The 13073-nt window shown below is 44.2% G+C and overlaps 1 protein-coding gene across 7 annotated transcripts in view; it reads left to right on the top strand.

The window, feature by feature from the left end:
- NAV3 (neuron navigator 3) overlaps positions 1–13073 on the top strand; it is a 673864-nt gene that overhangs the window by 652625 nt on the left and 8166 nt on the right. The gene's annotated exons all lie outside the window — the stretch shown is intronic.

Genomic DNA, 13073 nt, shown 5'->3' with positions numbered 1-13073 from the left:
AAATATTTTAAATAAATAAATCCAGGTAGCAAAGGGGTAGGAGTAGAGGGGGGATCACTTCTGCCCTATCCACTAGACCTTGAGATATATTCTGGTAAGGGGTGGGGAAATTCTGAAGGGAAAGGATTGTGTATAGAAGGGCTGGCACTGGAATTGCTGGGGGTGTTGGTATTGGGCCTTAATTGGAGTTTTCTTTTAGTGCTTGGGCCCGCATTAAATGTGTAGTCTCTGGCCTCCTGTAGTACCCTGTGGCTGGTTATGTGCACAGTAGGCAGGCTGATCTTGGGGATCTCGCGTAGAGAACATATTGCCCCGTGTTGAAAAGGTTGCACTGGCTTCCAGTGGCACAAAGGGTTTGTTATAAAATGTTATCAGTAATACATCAGAGTTTGTATGGACTTTTTCCACTGAACTTTCAATCTCTGTGGGAGGTGTACCAGCCAAGGAGGAATTTGAGATCTGAGGGTACTATGAGATTGACTTCCATGAAGGAGAAAACTATTCGTTATGCTAAATTTAGAATGACAATGTTGTCTGTGGCGGGGGTAAAATTATGGAACTCCCTCCCTGGCATTCTGAGGACCTGCTCTGATCACTCATAGTTTAGAAAGATGTTAAAGACACAATTATATGTAGAGGTTTTCCTTTGAAACTTTGCTAGTAGCCACATTTGAAAAGAAATCTGAATTACACCTACTGCATTTTTTAAGTGGGGATGGAAAATAAGTAGTTTTCTTGAGTTTTTACATAACTTAATTATGTGATTGTGATTTAATTGATTGCATTTTATAATTGTATTGTCCTCAAAATATTATGAATGTTCTACCTGTTAACCGCTTAGTTATAGGTGGCATAGAAATTTTAGAAATAAATAAAATAAAAGGAGAGTAAATAGGAGAAATAGAAATTTCCCCTTCACTAGTACACTGATCCCCTAATCTATATGCATAGAGTTAGCCTGCTACTTAGAGAAATTCTCTGCCAGCTCCCACAAGCTATTAACCAGAGAGAGACAAGGAATTGTCGTCTGGATGGGAACGTCTGGAAAGAGTAGAAATACAGTGGGCAAAACTGAAAGGAGTAATTATAAGAGTGACAAACCTTTTTGTGAGGCAAGTAAGAAAAAGTAAGAGGACAAGAAGGCTGCTTTGGTTCTCAAAAGTAGTAGCTGAGAAGGTGAATTAGAGGTTAGCTTTCATAAACTACAAAAGATCGCAGAAAAAGGAAGACAGGCAAAAATATCTGGAAAAGTTAAGAGAGGCTGGTCGTGTAGTCAGGAAAGCAAAGATGTAAATGGAAGAAAAAATAGCTGACACGGTAAAACGGGGAGACAAGACATTTTTTAAAAAAAATTATTTATTTATCAAATTTTTACATGTTATAAATCAAGTATCCACTTGTACAGAAAGTTGAAGAAAAGCAAGAAAATAATACTCAAAGGTAAAATACATGGTGATCAAATAAAATAAATTTTTTAGCTTAAATTCAGCTCAAGTCCTCAAAATTAGATCCAAGAAGGATAAGGCGGACATATTAACAAATGCTAACAACTGCTAACAACTATCAATTCAAATATTAGGAAAACAAGATCCCTTGGCTGAGGAAGGATATCATTATTCAAATGCACTTCACTTTGATTTTGATTTTCCTTCATCCAGCCGAGTTCCTGCCAAAAAGGCTGTCAACTGGAATGGTTCAAAGAATACATATTTCTTCATGTGGTATTGTATTACACATTTACAAGGGTGTCGAAGAAAAAAAGTCCCACCAAGAGATATAACTCCTGGCTTCATCAAAAGAAACTCTCGCCTTCTTCTCTGGGTTTCCCGTGCCAAATCTGGAAACATTAATATTTTTTGTCCAAGAAATTATTTCATTTTGTTTCTAAAGAACAATCTAAGCAACCAGTTTTTATCTGAGCAAGAGCCACAGTAAGAAGCAATGTTGCCGGAGATGCAAGCTCTCTATCCGAAAGTTCCAAGATTGCTGAAACATTAATTGGTTGATTATTCTCCTGTTGTTTAGATGGTGATTTAATAGCTTTAATTGGTAGGTAATATACTTGAGTAAGTGGTGGTAATGTATCCTCTGGAATACCCAAAATCTCCAACATATAACGTTTCAACATATCCCTAGGCGTCACCGAGGCTATCTTAGGAAAGTTAATCAGTCGGAGATTATTATTATGAGAAAAATTCTCCAAAGTTTCCAGTTTTCTACGCAAATTTGTATTATCTTTTATTATTGCTTCATTAAGCTGTTTTGATACTTTTAACTCCTGTTGTATATTCTCAATAGAATTCTTAGATTCACCAATTTCAACTTTTATGTTTTTTATCTCAGTTTCTTGAAGAGTAATTTTATTTTCCAGCTGCAAAAGCTGGGGCTTGACAGACTTGGCTAGGTCAGCCACTAAATCCCAAATTGAGTCCAGTGTTACTTCTCTGGGTTTTTCAATAACATATGAAGGATTAAAAGTTTGAATAGTCTCACCAGTTTTCAGCTGTTCCTGGCAGTCCTTCTGCTGGCCTGAAGTAGTCCCTGATGTTTCCAATTCCTCGATGTTCTTTGGACTCACCTGAAAACTCAGGGAGTCCATCTCCACGCTCCCCTCTCTGTTTTCCCTGGCCTTCGAGGGTAGATGCCTGCCTTCTCCCGGCAGCTCCTCCACTCGTGGGGAGCTGGTAACCTGAGGAGGTGGGGGAGGTGCCCTAGCGTCGGGACTCAGCGTAGTCTCTAGCCCCAAGGAGATCACCTCATTTCCGCCCGTCTGAGGCGTCTCCAGCGGGAGTGCTGACGCTGCCAGGATATCCTGCATCCGACACAGGAGTTCTTCTATATTGCCGAACGAGGGGACCGCCGAACGCCGCGAGGCTCCAGCGGCGCTGCGGCCTCTCCTCTTTGGCATTCTGAGTAAGTAAATCTTTTCAGAGGAAAATTTTTCAGAAAATCTCCTCCGGCGTGCTGCTTAGCATCCGGGACCATCGGCCATCTTGGATCCCGAGACAAGACATTTTTAAGCTCTATTAGTGATAGGAAGAAGTGCAAAAGTGGCATTGTGAGACTTAAAAGGTGAAGGGGGAGAAATATGTAGAAGCTGATAAAGAAAAGGCCAAATTGCTTAACAGATATTTCTGTTCTGTGTTCATGGCTGAAGCGCTGGGAGCAGGACCACAGAAGAAAAACATGAATAGAGATGGAGGAGTGGTAGACCCTGATCAATTTTACTAGGGTTACCAAATCTGGACCCATGATCCCGCCCTGTTCCAGCTGGCCATGCCCTAGTCCACCCCCAGGTCCTGCCCCCTCGACCTAGATAAGCAACAAGCAATTTTGGATGGCATTCATGCATGTGCTTGTGTGACGCGATGACAACACCGCGTTGCATCCGCGACATTGTTCAAATTTCAAATATATTTTAACATTTGATCAAACTCTTATAAAAGTTTCTAAGTGGTATACATAATACAAATTTGGGGAAACAAAAAAGTTAAAAGAATAAACAGTAACAAACTTGAAACAAAGTGAAAGAGGTAGAACTACAATGGTATAAGAAAAGTAAGACAAAAAAGAGATAAAACAATAGGTAGGGGGAAGGATAAGAGCTACAAGCCCTATGTACTGTACATAAGAATTAATGATTACATTTTTTGGAGGCTGGACCTTTGCTCGTTGCCAGAAGCTTTTCAAATCCCAGATAAAGTGCTGGGTTTTGAAAAGCCGTCCAGATCCCCAGACATGTCTGCTAACCCTACAGATAAATGGGGAATATAACAGAATTACTATCATTTTTAACATTTGCTGCATTCTTATCTTTTCTCTTATTCCTACTTTTTAATGTTAGTTTTTTCCTTTTTATTTGTAATCTTTTATCTCATCATTGTTAGTTTATTTCAAGATTGTTAACCGAGTCGAGCTCCATCTTTTATGAAGATGGCCCAGTCTATAAATTTAAGGTTTGGTTTAGTTTATTACAGCTCCTTTTGGACAGAATTTTTTTGTATCTTTTCATACTTTTATTATCCAAACCCCTAAGCCAACAAGCATAAGTCAGGCAGTCGGGTAGACTCCGACAGAGCTATGAGGTGGTGTGCTAGCATTTTGCATTTTAGCAGCTTTCGAAAAACAGTGTCAGCTTTTGTGAGCAGCATGTCTTTATCACTGTCAGGCTGGGCTGTGCGGGGGCGCAGGCAAGCTAGAGGTAATGGCAGCTGGGTGGGAGGCTAAAGAAAAGCATTCAACATCTGTAGGCTTCTGCCAGAAATGGGTTATTGTGAGCTGGCAGTAGGATCTTATGGCATCTGTGCAATTAGTCTGCCTGGACACCAGTTCATTAGTTGTACTGGTTAGCAGCTGATAAATGTGTGTGATCAGTGAATCAGGAAAAAAAAACCCCTGTAATATTTTAAGCAATAGACAAAATGTAATGTAACACAATGCAGTATAATTTATTATTCCAGAACAAGTAGGCAGCATATTCTCAACATGTGGGTGATGTCATCCACGGAGCCCTGTAATGGTCAGCCTCGCAAGCAGACTTGCTTGTAGAAATTTCAAAGAATTCGCAAGTGTCTTCCGGCTGAACGTAGGTCATGCGTCTCCTGTGAGGTACCTCAGTTCTCAGTTTTCTGCGGAGCCAGAAGCACCTGTTTTCTCAGGTCTGCCGATTTTTGAGTTGATTTCTCGCACCACTGCTTGCTTTCTTCGTTTCTTTCTTTAAAAAAAACAACAACAACCCAACAACTTTTATTTTTTCTTCCGTCGGTTCTTCTGGCAGGGTTTGGGCTCAGGCCTTGCCACCGGTCCTTGTTTATTTTTGGACGTATTTTTTTTCTATATCCCGGCTTCTTACCGGGAAAGTGTAATTGGGCGATTTCTCTCACCGATCCCCATCGTTAGTGTATTAAGTGCTTGGGGCCTGAACATTGTCCTGAATTCTGCCTGCACTGTGCTACTCTTCAGAAACGAGCTCTCCAGAGGTGTCATGCCAAGATCCTGGAACTCTTTGGTCCTATGGAGCAGTCTGCAGAAAAGGCCTCGGCCTCCAAGTCCTCAGCCTCAAGCAAGTCGCCCTCGTCCTCGAAGGCCTCGTCTGCTGTGCCTCATAAGGTCTCGTCCTCAGGCAAGTCTCCTCTTCCCTCCGCAGGTACGCTACTTAAGAAGCCTCCAGCTGAGTCTCAGGCAATCCAGGCAACGAGTGCAGTCGTGCCGGCCTTTACGAGACCTCCTTTTAAGCGTGCCTCCAAACATAGGGAATACTCATCTTCGAGGTCGCCCTTAATGGAGTGCACTGCTGCACCTTCCAGACCAGAGTCATTGGTCCCGGTGCCTGACTTCGAGGACATGCTGTAAGTCATACTGACCATGCAGCTTACCACTGTTTAGGCCAAGCTTGCCCCTGCCTCGACCCTGCTTTCTGCGAGCCAGCCTGAGCATTCTGTCAAGGCTCCACGAGCAAAACCTCATCGGTCTTAACCATTGTCCTCCAGTGACTCCTCGCCTCGTCCTTCCAGGTCCGAGTCTCCAGCTACTCAACCTGTTTGAGATATGGGGGAGAAGCCTTGTTCGAGGCCTGACTCGAAGCACTTCTCGTCCTCGAGGCACCTCCACTTCAAAGAAGACTAAAGAGTCTCCTCGGAAAAGTACAGAGTCTCCTATGTCTCATTTGTTGAGGCCCATCAAGACCCCTTCCAAGCCCAGGCATAGGTCTCAAACTCCGAAGCTTTCAATGCCTTGCACCTCTCCACCTTGAAGCACGGACACCTCTTTCGAGACCATATCCGAGGGATTCTCCTTCGCCTCTCTCTATGAGGCATGAATCGAGGCTCTCAATGCCTCATACTCCTGGGACTTCTCCATCGAGTCTTCTTAAACGTAAGCACTCTGACTCCGCCTATATCACACAGCGGAGCTTCTTCTGTGACTTTTACATTGGATACAGACCTTCCTTCTCAATACTCCAGGGAGGTTTCTCCTTAGTCAGCGGCGCCTAGGTAGGTCTCGCTCCACTTCTCCTACTGAGGAATCTTCGACTTCAAAATTCACATCTTTTTCAAGATTCATTTTTTATATGAGTAAGGCTCTTCAGATTGATCTTCAATCTGAGTCTAAGTATACTCCTGAATATTTTGCTGAAATAGAATTGCCTCATCCGCCAAAGGATACTATGAGACTGCCTATGAATCCTGTGTTGAAACAAACCTTTCTCAGGAATCTCAAGACTCCTTCAATCCCAGCTATTCCCTCTAAAATGGAATCTTGTTACCGTACGATTCCTTGTAAGGGGTTTGAGAAGCCGCAATTGTCTCACCAATCCTTGGTGGTGGAATCATCTCTTAAAAAAATCTAATCCCACCAAGGTTTATGCTGCAATCCCTCCAGGCAGAGAGGGATAAATTTGGATGCCGTCTATATCAAAATTCCTTGATGGCAAACAGGATCTTGAATTACAATTTTATCTTCACATCCTACCTAAAGTACTGCATTAAGACCATGCCCTACTTCTTTCCTGATCTCGCTGAGCACCGGTTGCTTGCGTTTCAGCAACTTCAGCAGACCCTCTCCCAGATATGTCTCTTAATGCTTCAAGCCACTTATGATGCCTTTGAAATGTCATTTCGGGTCACTGCTTTTGCTATGGCAATGCGACATCTGGCTTGGTTATATATTGTGGACATGGACCCTAACTTGCAGGATCGTCTAGCCAATTTACCGTGCCAAGGTAATGAGCTCTTTGACGACTCCATTGAGGCTGCCACTAAGCATCTCTCAGAGCATGAGCGGTCCTTTGCCTCTTTGATTCGACCTAAGGCTAAAACTCCAACTTCTAAGCCTTATAGGCTGCCTCCACATCGATATGCACAGAAATCTACTCCAGCTTTCACCAGGCCTCTGCCTAGGAAACAACCACAGCAGCAGCGTCAACAAAACCACCAGACTCCTGCTGCAGCTAAGCCGGCACAGTCTTTTTGACAATTAAGTCTGAGCATAACATCCACCTGCATCCATCAGACTTCTCTTCTTCCCATAGGAGGTCGGCTCCATCATTTTTACCAACAGTGGGAGCACATTACCTCAGACCTCTGGGTTCTCACAATCATCCTGGAGGGTTACACACTTCAATTTCTTCAAGTTCCACCAGATCTCCCTCCAAGAGAGTTTCCTTCCAGCATGTCATAACTTCCCCTTCTTCTTCAGGAGGCTCAGGCTCTTCGTCTTCGAGCTGTTGAGGAGGTCCCCTTGACCCAACGGGACATGGGATTTTATTCCTGTTATTTTCTTGTCCCAAAGAAGATGGGGGATTTACGACCTATCCTGGACCTCAGAGCCCTCAACAAATTTCTTGTCAAAGAAAAGTTTCAGTGCTCTCTCTTCCAACACTATACCCCTGATGGATCACAGGGATTGGTTATGCTCCCTATATCTCAAAGAGGTTTATATTCATATTCCAATTCATCCAGCCTCTCGCAGATTCCTAAGATTTCGGGTGGGGAATCTTCATCTTCAGTACCGAGGCCTTCCCTTCGGACTCGCCTCATCTCCCAGAGTCTTCACGAAATGCCTGGTGGTGGTGGTGGCTGCAGCCCTGCGGAACAGGGTCTTCAAGTATTTCCATACCTGGATGACTGGCTCATCAAAGCATCGTCTCAACAGGTTATTGTAGCGACCAAACAGACTGTAGTATTTCTCCAAAGTCTTGGGTTCGAAATCAATTTTCCAAAGTCCCAGTTACGTCCCTCCCAAACTCTGCAGTTTATCGGAGCCATACTGGACACTGTTCAACTCAGAGCTTTTCTGCCTCAAACATGTCAAGATGCTCTCATTCACCTTTGGCAGCGAGTGTCTTCCCTCAAATCAATCTCAGCAAGACAAATGATGGTTCTTCTCGGTCACATGGCCTCTACAGTTCATGTGACTCCTTTTGCCAGACTTCACCTCAGAATCCCTCAGTGGACCCTGGCATCTCAGTGGCAGCAAGCTTACGACCCACTCTCTCAACACATTACAGTCTCTCCACTGGTGGATGCTCTCTTCCAATCTTCCCATAGGTTTGCTTTTTCACACCCCCCCACAACAGAAGATTCTCACGATAGATTCTTCAACTTATGCTTGGGGGGCTCATCTCGATGGTCTCCGTACTCAAGGCCATTGGTCCAGCATGGATCATCAGTGTCACATCAATCTGTTGGAACTCAGAGCGATCTTCAGTGCTCTCAAAGCTTTTCAGCATCTTCTTCACGACCAGGTAGTCCTCATTCGGACAGACAACCAAGTCGCCATGTCAACAAGCAGGGAGGAATGGGATCTCTCCCTCTTTGTCAAGAAGTTCTGAAGCTTTGGAATTGGGCAATCCTTCAAAACATTTTACTGAGAGTGGACAAATTGAGTCATCTTCTACAACCTCATGAATGGACACTCAATTCCTCGCCTCTACATCACGTTTTTGCTCAATGGGGAACTCCTCAGATAGACCTCTTTATGTCTCCCCACAACAACAAGCTGTCTCAGTTCTGCTCCAGGATATATTCTTCTCACTGCCTTGAAGCAGATGCTTTCCTTCTGAAATGGGCGAATCAGTTTCTCTATGTGTTCCCTCCATTCCCTCTGATTCTCAAGACTCTTGTCAAACTCAAGAAGGAGCATGCCACCATGATTCTGATATCTCCTCGGTGGCCCAGACAACCTTGGTTCTCCCTTCTACTTCAACTCAGCAGCAGGGAGCCTCTACTTCTACCAGTGTTTGCCTCTCTGCCTACACAGTGTCAAGGGTCTCTACTTCATCTCAACCTGCAGTCTTTACACCTAACAGCTTGGTACCTCTCAACTTAACTGCCATTCTACAGTTCTCTCAATCTGTACAGGACATTCTAGAGGCTTCCAGGAAGCCATCCACTAGGCAGTGTTACACCCAGAAATGGACTAGATTTTCTACTTGGTGTACTACGCATCACAAGGAGCCGCAATCTACCTCCTTGTCTTCAGTTTTGGATTACCTACTGCACTTATCTTACTCTGGCCTCAAATCCACATCTATTAGAGTCCACCTAAGTGCCATTGTTGCTTTTCATCGGCCTATTGAAGAGAAACCCCTCTCTGCTCATCCTGTGGTTTCTAGATTTATGAAAGGACTTTTCAATGTCAACCCACCTTTCAAGCCGCCTCCAGTGGTTTGGGATCTCAATCTTGTTCTTACTCACTTGATGAAGCTTCCATGTGAACCAGTAGATTTGGCTCATCTTAAATATCTCACTTGGAAAGTGGTGTTTCTCATTGCACTCACCTCTGCTAGACGAGTCAATGAGCTCCAAGCTCTGGTGGCAGACCCACCTTTCACAGTTTTCCATCATGACAAGGTGGTCCTCCGTACTCATCCAAAATTCTTACCTAAAGTGGTTTCGGAATTTCATCTCAATCAATCCATTGTCCTTCCAATGTTTTTTCCAAAGCCTCATTCTCATCCTGGAGAAATAGCGCTTCATACTCTGGACTGTAAATATGCTTTAGCTTTCTACTTGCAACACATTCACCCTCACAGAACTGCTCCTCAACTTTTCATCTCCTTTGATCCAAGCAAGTTGGGGCTTCCTTTTTCCAAGCGAACCATCTCCAACTGGATGTCTGCTTGCATATCTATCTGCTATGCTCAGGCTGGTCTCCCTCTGCAGGGTCGAGTCACGGGCCATAAAGTTAGAGCTATGGCAGCGTCTGTAGCTTTCCTCAGATCAACTCCTTTTGAGGAAATCTGCAAGGCTGCCACTTGGTCCTCGGTTCATACCTTCACCACTCATTATTCTCTGGATACTTTCTCCAGACGGGATGGCCATTTTGGCCAGGCAGTTTTACAACATTTATTCTCCTAAATTGCCAACTCTACCACCATCCCATTCTGGTTAGCTTGGAGGTCACCCACATGTTGAGAATATGCTGCCTGCTTGTCCTGGGATATAAAGCACAGTTACTTACCATAACAGTTGTTATCCAGCAGATATTCTCACAACCCACCCACCTTCCCTGGTTGGCTTCTTAGATAGCTATCTGAACTGAGGTACCCACAGTAGACGCATGACCTACGTTTGGCGGGAAGGCACTCACGCATGCACGGTGCAGCACTCACGAGCTCTTTGAAAGTTCTACAAGTAAGTCTGCTTGTGAGGTTGTCCACTATGGGGCTCCGTGGATGACGTCACCCACATGTTGAGAATATCTGCCTGCTGTCCCTGGATAACAACTGTTATGGTAAGTGCTATATGTGCTTTTCTCTACACTGTTTATCAGTCAGAAAAAAAAAACTGACGCTTTCAAAAGAGCCAATAGTAGCTCTCTGCACCTGGCAGTGGGAGGAGTCCACACAGCTCTGTAAGTAGCGCAAGGGCTGTGGCCCAGGACAGAAATAAAGGATGGGCCCCCAGTTCCTCAGGTTTTAATGTCTACCAGTGCCTAGCAATGCTTAGGTGCTGCTAAGTCAAATTCTGTAAACAGCGCCTAATGGATCTTGTCAATCATGCCTAATGGTGCCTACGATTTAAGAGCTGTTTATAGAGTCAGGGCCATAACTTTTAAGAACACCCGTGATGTGCTCATGCCGCTCCCCTGGCCACGCCTCCTTTTGAGATTTGGACCTTGGAGTTAGGTGCTTTTCCTTAAACAATACTGTGCAGCCAGATATGCCCACAGAGAAGAGCAACAAAAATGATAAAGGGCATGGAAAACCTTTCATATGCTGAGATGCTGGAGAAGCTGGGGCTCTTTTCCCTGGAAAAGAGCAGAGACTTAGAGGGGATATGATAGAAACTTATAAGATCATGAAGGGTATAGAGAAGGTAGAGAGGGACAGAGGGGGCAACAAAAACTAGGGGGCACTCAAAAAAATTGAAGGGAGACAGATTCAGAACAAATGCTAGGAAGTTCTTCTTCACTCAGAGGGTGGTGGAGACCTGGAATGCGCTTCCAGAAGAGGTTGTAGAGCAGAGTACGATTTTGGGTTTCAAAATGGGATTGGACGAATTCCTGAAGGAAAAGGGGATTGAAGGGTACAATTAGAGGGTTACTATACAGTACAAAATGCTTTAGAGTAATAGATCACTTACAGGTCATTGACTTGGGGGGGCCACCGCGGGAGCGGACTGCTGGGCATGATGGACCTATGGTCTGACTCGACAGAGGCGATGCTTATGTTCTTATGAGTGCCAATTAACATCTATAATTGGTTATTGGCACCTAATTATTAATGGTTAAGAGTTTGTTAACACACCAAAATTTGCATGCAATATATAGAATCCAGGTAGTAACTTACAGAATACTGGAAGTGATGTGTTTACCTGCCTTATTTAATTAACCACAGTTATGCCAGGTCTGCTGCAGGTGTAACCGCGGGCATATCAATGTATGCCAAGTCCGAGTTATACTATTATTATTATTATTATTAGGTTCTTATATCCCGCCATACCCAAAGAGTTCTAGGCGGTTCACATCCGTTACATTAGGATCCGGTCGGAACACGGATTTACAAAAATTTTGTCGGAATTGCAGGTAGCGCGGAAGGAGGCACTACCTGCAATTCCGACAAAATTTTTGTAAATCCGTGTTCCGACCAGATCCTAATGTAACGGATGTGAACCGCCTAGAACTCTGTAATGCAATCTAGGCACCCAGATGCCATTATAGACTATAGTCTCACCACACAGAGGCACCCCCTATAGAAATGCATAGTGCTTTGCTTTCTTGTTTATATGTATTTCTTAGACTGAACAGTGGCGTAGTGAGGGAGGTTAGCATCTGGGGTTGTGGCACCCTGCATCGCTGTGCACCCGCCGCTTGAGCATTCCCCCTCACGTACCTTTTGGAATGTTTGTCGGCGCAAGCAGCATCTTCCACCTGCTGCTCGTGCCAGCCATGGCTCCCTTTTGATGTCACATCCTGGTCCCGCGATCAGGAAGTGATGTCATAAGGATACTGAAGCCAGGTGCGAGCAGCTTGGGAGAACGTTTGAGGTACACGGGGTGGGGGGGGCAGAGTGGAGGAGAGGTGCCAGGATCCCCCATGAAGATGGCACTCTGGGCGCCCCTCCCACTACACACTTTATTATACCAGTGAGACTGAATAAGCCACTGAAGGGCAAGATAACTGGCTGGTCTGCAGCTGAAAATTTTTTTATTTAAAAATGTATATACTGCATATAACTATGCAGTTTACACATTACATACACATGTCCTGTACTCCCTGCGATTACTACAAGTATCACAAAACAGTCAAATTAGACAGACACCTTTTTAAAATTCTTCCCCCAACAGCTCACAGAATTCAAGAGGACATTGACTCGTATTATCAAATCAAATTTCAACAATGAAAGTGCTAGGAGACATTGAAAGTTGAGAACATATCAGACTATTCTTGAAAAATATATTCTAGAGTTAGAAGAGCATTAACATAAGAAAGCATTAAGAAATAGTTGTGTTTTCAGCATTTTCTTGCCAGCTAGATTTAAGACTGCTATTTCTGCACCCAAGGAGAGCTGTCTACCTTAGCTAGTGCTGAGCTGCAAATTCACACTAGCTGGCAAAGTTCTTCCTCATCTTCCACCCTTCCCCTGTTTTCAACTTAATCACACATCCAAGAACACCTTCTTTGAGCAGCTATATATAGACTGCTACCGAAGCAGATATATTTAGTCACTCTGTAGCAGCCGTTTAAAAACAAATAGTTCATGTGTAATTGGCTTACTGTTCTATGCTCTGTTTTTGTTAAAATAATAATTGCATATCTAGAACTGTATGAAGTGATGAGGAGGCAGCTCTGCCACCAGCTACCTAAGAGCAGTGTGGTTATACTGTAGTTCTTTCCTTCCTGCCGAATTATGCTGTACACTTCCTCTTCTGCCACTTCCTCTGGCAGTTTCTCAATAGCAGGCTGTGCTTTGGCCTATAGCCCCCCTGCCTGCCCAGTCTTCTCCACGTATGGTCTTCTAGATGGAGTGCTCATGGGTTGAGTTGCCACTTGGCCCCACCCCATTCTTCCCCAAGCTCCTCCCCCACAAAAACCTCCCTTTGGTAGTGGTGATGGGGGGACTGGAGGGC

Source organism: Geotrypetes seraphini, chromosome 7, assembly GCF_902459505.1.
Source record: "Geotrypetes seraphini chromosome 7, aGeoSer1.1, whole genome shotgun sequence".
Classification (NCBI taxonomy): Eukaryota; Metazoa; Chordata; class Amphibia; order Gymnophiona; family Dermophiidae; genus Geotrypetes; species Geotrypetes seraphini.
Note: the sequence above shows the minus strand (reverse complement) of the source record. Positions and strands in the feature narration are given on the sequence as shown.